The sequence below is a fragment of the Alosa sapidissima genome, chromosome 16 (genome assembly GCF_018492685.1).
Source record: "Alosa sapidissima isolate fAloSap1 chromosome 16, fAloSap1.pri, whole genome shotgun sequence".
NCBI classification, from domain to species: Eukaryota; Metazoa; Chordata; class Actinopteri; order Clupeiformes; family Clupeidae; genus Alosa; species Alosa sapidissima.
In genome coordinates, this window is record NC_055972.1 from 25,957,727 (window position 1) to 25,963,993 (window position 6,267).

Here is a 6,267-nt window from a genome sequence, read left to right on the forward strand (position 1 = left end):
CTCGGTGTACTCTGTGCACCTACTGAGTGTGATGGATTCAAAGCGCGTGGTTTTGAGAGTCGGCCATAGATGTGCCTGCTGAAAAGTCTTGACTCGTTAGTGGACGCAGGACCCCCCTGCTGCCATGGTTCCACACACAACAGCATGGAAAGATGAGGATGTGGTCAGGACCCTTGTGTATGTGTCCAGGTTGATTGAAGTGAAGCCTCTGTAGTGACTATTGATCCATTGCTTCAGCTTTTATATGGTTTTCTTTGAATCACCCCCCCCCCCCCTCCCATGGCATTCACACATATGTAAGCCTACAAAGCATCCATTTTGCCAAGATAGTTTGGCTAAGTTGCATTTATTCATTTAGCAGACACTTTTATCCAAAGCAACTTGCAAAATAACATTCAAGCTTGCAAACGCGACCTTAAGTACCACTGATACCTAAGCTAATTACCTTAACTACGATATGTACTGTATACCTTAAGGTAATACCACTACAATACATACTACTACCAGTGGATGAGTGCAGAAGTTGAAGTACTGGTCTGTGTGGTAGTGGTAGAAGTGAAAAGAGGTATAAGATAGTATAAAGGATAGAAGTATAGAAGAAGTATAAAGGAGTATAAAGGATAAAGTATAAAGGAAGTGCATGGTAAGTGCATGTCAGGTTGCATGCCAGGCATGTTGACACATTCATGGTACAATATAGCTGACTAACTGTTTTGGAATCTTCCCCTTTTCCATTTGATGTCTGAAGAAAACAATCACATTTTAAAGGATGATAATCAAATAAGACTGTTGGGGTGGTGGATGGAGTGGGTTGGGGCTGTGGTGGTGGTGGTGGTGGTGGGGGGGGGGGGGGGAGGGGGGAGGGGGGGGGGGGGGGGGGTGGTTGCTTGCCTGCCTGTCACGCTGCCTCATTTGGAGATGAAAGCTGACAAATTGTGCTGTTTTGACAAGAAATCTATGGCTCTCATTTGCATTCCTCCTTCTCTCTATCCCTCCCTCTCTCCCTCTCATATCCCTCCCTTCCTCTCAGATCCCTCTCTCCCTGATCAGAAGACCATCACAATAGGCCCTTTGACTGGACCTCAGAGAACTATCACCATGGAGACCGAGGAGGACCTCTCACCAAGTTTGAATCTTTATGCCTGCCCCAATCCAACCTCCGTACCCCCCCCCCCCCCCACCCACCCACCACCAGTCCCAACTCAAACCCCCGCAACCCCCCTCATTTTTGACTCTTGCTCGTGTTTTTCCTGTGGTTCTAAGTACTGAACCTCTGGGTCTCTGAGTTTGGAAAGGACAACAGATATTTACAGCGGCCTTCCCGAGAGCAGAGCCAGGTTATCCACGGCAAAAAGGTAGACAGTGCCCAGCAGTATCCTCAGAGGCTAGTCAGTGCAATAAATACCATTCCCATGGGAAAGTTTTGGGAGAAACGCATGAATGCCATGCCTTTCTGATGCCAGAGAGAGAAAGAGGGGGGGGAAGAAAATACGTTTCCAGTAGAGCTCATAATGCTATTAATTGTGTGTGGGGAGACTTGGAGTGACGGCACTCCTGGGCTGTGATGGCGAGCCCTGATGTCGTAAATCAGGCGTCCAGGCCGCTCCTGTCCTCAGCTGGGCTGGCCGCATGTCTGCCCATCTCCATCTCCCATCTGGATGTCTCCCATCAGCAAGCACCATCTTCCACCATCTCACAATCACTCTCTCCATGTCTCTCTGTGTGTATGTGTGAGTGTCTCTCTCTCTCTCTCTCTCTCTCTCTCTCTATCTCTCTCTCTCTCTATCTCTCTCACACACACGCCATATGACAGATACAATTTGTTTCTCTGTTTTTCTCTGTATGTGTCTCTCTCACAGACACTCTTTCTCTCACACACACAAACACTACTGCTCTCTTTCTTTCTCTCTCTCATGTTTCTCTTATGTGGCATAAAACGAAGAGGAGGATGAAAGGTTTGCACCATGCTGACGTGCGTGGTGCATCAGCACGCCCCCCCCCCCCCATAAAAAGATAAACAAGGACGAGGCCTCTGAAGGGCCTGAGTCATCAGAATCGGTCAACTCCAGCGTGGCTGTGCTCAGATCGTAGTAGACGAGCCAATCAGGCAGCCAGTTAAGACAAAGGATTGAGTTTTAGCCACACCAGGCGTGGGAACGGCTTCATTTCTCATAAAAAAAACAGCCCATAAATTATTCTTTGGCTTCAAAGGGTGACAACACACACGCACACACACACATGTACGCACGCATACAAACACAGACATACACGCAATTAAAAAAACTTGTGTTTGTTTGTGTTTGTGAGTGTTATTGCTTGTGACACGTAAATATGAGTAACCCAGTCCTGTAATTTCTCGCGCTCGTCATGGCAACGTGCATCCAAATCTCTCCACTCCGATCACTTTATATCGAAAGAGAAATCTGTAAGGCCTCGTTTTCCATTCCATTTCGATTGCTAATTGGACACTTTAGCGGGCGTTTCAGATTCTTTGGTGCCGTAAAGACTGAAATGACCCAGTAAAGTGAAGGCTCACTCGGGTCACTGGAATACACTACGACCACAAAAGTACTGCTCAGAGAGTCTACCTGTTAGGCTGGCCGAATGTTTTCTTTTTTCAATGTTAATGGAAAAACAAAATGTGGTCATGGTAGATTAAGAGTTAGGGTCAATTTAGGGGGAAAAAGTGTTTTTAAGGGTTCAGCTTGTTTTCTTTCAGTCTTGACACTGAGTGTTGGAACACGACTGTGCCCCTCTCTCACCCCTCTCTCTCTCTCTCTCTCTCTCACACACACACCCCACCACATCCATATTCACTACCTACCAACATGTCCACTTGAGGGCCTCTTTGGTGGTCTCTGGGTCTCCGAAGGTAATTGATTAGGGGGGAGAAGCCACAGCAGGCCTTGGGGAGAGAGTTCAACAGGGGTTGCCAGGGTCACCTCCTCCTCTTTCTTTCTCAACACCCCCTCCCCAGCCACCGAGGGACTCCGCAAATATTTAGATGATTTGGGCCAATTTTCAAGTCGTTTGCAAACAGGAAGATGCAACACATACAAATAGCTGCTGTTTAGGTGGAAGGGATGTTGAAATGGATTAAAGTTTGCGAAAGGGCATTAAGAGATAAAGTTTGATCATAGAGATTCGGCGGCAACAGATGGGCAGCAAAGCGGTTGGACTGCTGGACAGAGACATGCCAACATCCTGTGGTTTTCTTTTAAGACAAAATGTCAAGTCTACATTAAAAAACATAAATGAAACCACTGATATAACAATCTAGAACAACGTACATCATTAATGACAAAAAAAAAAAACAACCACACCATCTCGGAAGTTGTTTTGCGTCAACATGTCGACAAATCAATCCTGAATTTTCTAATTGTTTCTCGTCGACTGTGATTAATGGCCACTGTAGACCCCCTTTATTTCTCCATGAATTGGTGACATTCCTGTGGTAACAGGCAGGCAGCGTCGCTCTTTAACCACGTTAAGTAAAGGCAATTACTGAGAGAGAGGGAAAGAGAGAGAGAGAGAAGGAAGGAGAGAGAGAAAGAGAGAGAGAGAGAGAGAGAGAGAGAGAGAGAGAGACAGAGAGGGAGCCAAAGCACTGTGGGCCTGGCTTGAGAGGCTTGAGGCTTGCTTAGTAGTGTCTGTGCAGAATGTGTGTGTGTGTGTGTGTGTGTGTGTGTGTGTGTGTGTGTGTGTGTGTGTGTGTGTGTGCGGATATTTGTGTGTGTGTAAAGGTGTGTGTTTAAGTGTGTCTTTGAAAGTCAATGTGGAAGTTTGTGTATTTGGCAGTGTCCGTGGAGGTGTGTGTGTGTGTGTGTGTGTGTGTGTGTGTGTGTGTTTCTGTGTGTGTGCGTGTGTGTGTGTGTGTGTATGTGTGTGTGTGTGTGTGTGTGTGTGTGTGTGTGTGTGTGTATGTGTGTGTGTGTGTGTGTAGTACTGTGTGTGTGTGGCACTGTGTGTGTGTGGCACTGTGTGTGTGAATGTGTGAAAGTCTGGAGTGGCCAGCCCTGACCACTGCTGTGGTGTGACACTCACCAGGACAAACCTGACTGGAAACACAAGCGTCACACACACACACACACACACACACACACACACACACACACACACACACACACACACACACACACACACACTCTCTCTCTCTCTCTCTGTCTCTCTCACACACACACACACATACTGTACACACACACACACACACGCACGCAGACACGCACACACACACAGACACACACACACACACTCTATCTCACTCTCTCTCTCTCACACACACACACACACACACACACACACACACACACACACACATTCACAAATTCACACACACACACATACACATACACATACCCCAACACACACACACACACACACACACACACACACACACACACACACACACACACACACACACACAGGAAATGTTCAATATGTCTGAGCGTGTTCAAACCATGCCGGGGCTTCCTCTTTGCAAGGAGCCCTTTCTCTTTTTTCTCTGAGTAGAGCTGCACTGGCCCAGTGTTGTTCTTGGCTCCAGCACCAGGCCTGGTCCAGGGTCTACCACTCTCTGGTGGCGAGAGCAGTCAAAACACACACACGCAAAACACACCCAACGTGAGACAGAGACCGACAAAGAGAGAGAGAGAGGGAAAGAAGGAAGGAGATAGAAGGAGAGAGAGGGGGATAGAGACAGAGGGAGAGAGAGAAGGAGAGAGAGCTGAAACACCTAAAGCCCCTTGTCTCACCCAGTGGACTTGTCAGGGCGAGTGACCTGCGTGGCCTGACAGAAATGCTCTTTCCAGTCTGACCATCATGTCCTGTGCTTCACAGGCCAATGTTCTCTCAGAGGCAGTTGAGTGGGTGGACATGCTTCACCAGCAATGACTGAAGAAGAACTTGGCAAAGCCGACAATAGGTAACATGCATGCAGAACTTCATGTCAGATTGCCTTTCAAAGTGTCTGCTTAAGCAGGAAATACAGGCTAACTGTGAATAAGAGGACTCTCTGTGATCTCACTGGGTTTCTCCCCAACTTTTCAAAATGTTGTTTTGAATATCCTGTGAAGAAGGGGGTTATGACGGAAATCGAGATCTCTGCAAATATCAGATCAAGTCATCTCAGCATGTCTGTCTCACCAAACAACAGATGAGAAGTATTTGGTGTGGTTCGGCCTCGACCGAACTAATGAAACGAAAATGCCAGAGGAAAAGTTCCAGGCAGCTCTCTCTCTCTTGTGTTTCCCCTCAGTTCTCTGAGCTTACATGCTTTCAGTGTCTGCTCTCTAGTGACACACAGTGGTGACACACACACATGCACAGACACACACACACACACACATACAAACACACCCTCAAACACACACACAGAGACACACAGACACACAGACACACACACACACACACACTCACACACACACAGGGCATTCAAATAAAGTTTGATCAGAGAGATTCGGCAACGGTCGGATCATGTTGACTGTTTCCATGAAGGTAGGCCAAACAAAATGTTTATCTGCTTTGGTGTGCCATGCCATTTAATGTGATTGTGCTCCATCTGTGGATGAGGTACATTTCTACTGTCTGGTCAACAAACATGACCCACCCTTGAGATACCATCTCCAACCAGCCTGTAGGCATGCCAGTCCACTCACTGAGGCTGGCAGACATGGACTGTTGTCTGGCTTATCGTCTGGTGTCTCCTGTGCTGACTCACTGTCTCCCTGTTCCTCTTCACCCAGGCTGCTAATGAGCAATCACATACGGCTTGGCCCAGGCACACTCTCACACACACACACAAACACACACACACCCTTTTATGAGAATGAGAATCAGAAATCCCAGCTTCTTAATATAATAGGAGTGTGGCATGACTCCACAGGCTCAAGGTCTGTTTTCCACATAAAGTGTGTATATGTGTGTGTGTGTGTGTGTTTGAGAGAGAAAGAGAGAGAGAGAGTACATGTGTGTGCCTGAATGTGTATCGGTGTGTGTGTCTGTGTGTGTGCATGCACATCTCTGTGTGTGTGTCTGTGTGTGTGCATGCACCAGGATGGAGAGACTAGAAGCTTACCAGTAAGTGACCCACAGAAAGACTACTGTCTTCACCTGCATTAAAGCTCAGACGAAATTCACAGGGAAAAAGCAAGGGTTTTGTGTAATATACTCAGTTGCCCATTATCTTTTACAATTAGGTATTAATTCAGTCGTACCATATTAAAGTCAGAGAAATCCCCTGCAGTTAATGTTCCACCTGACCACATGAGG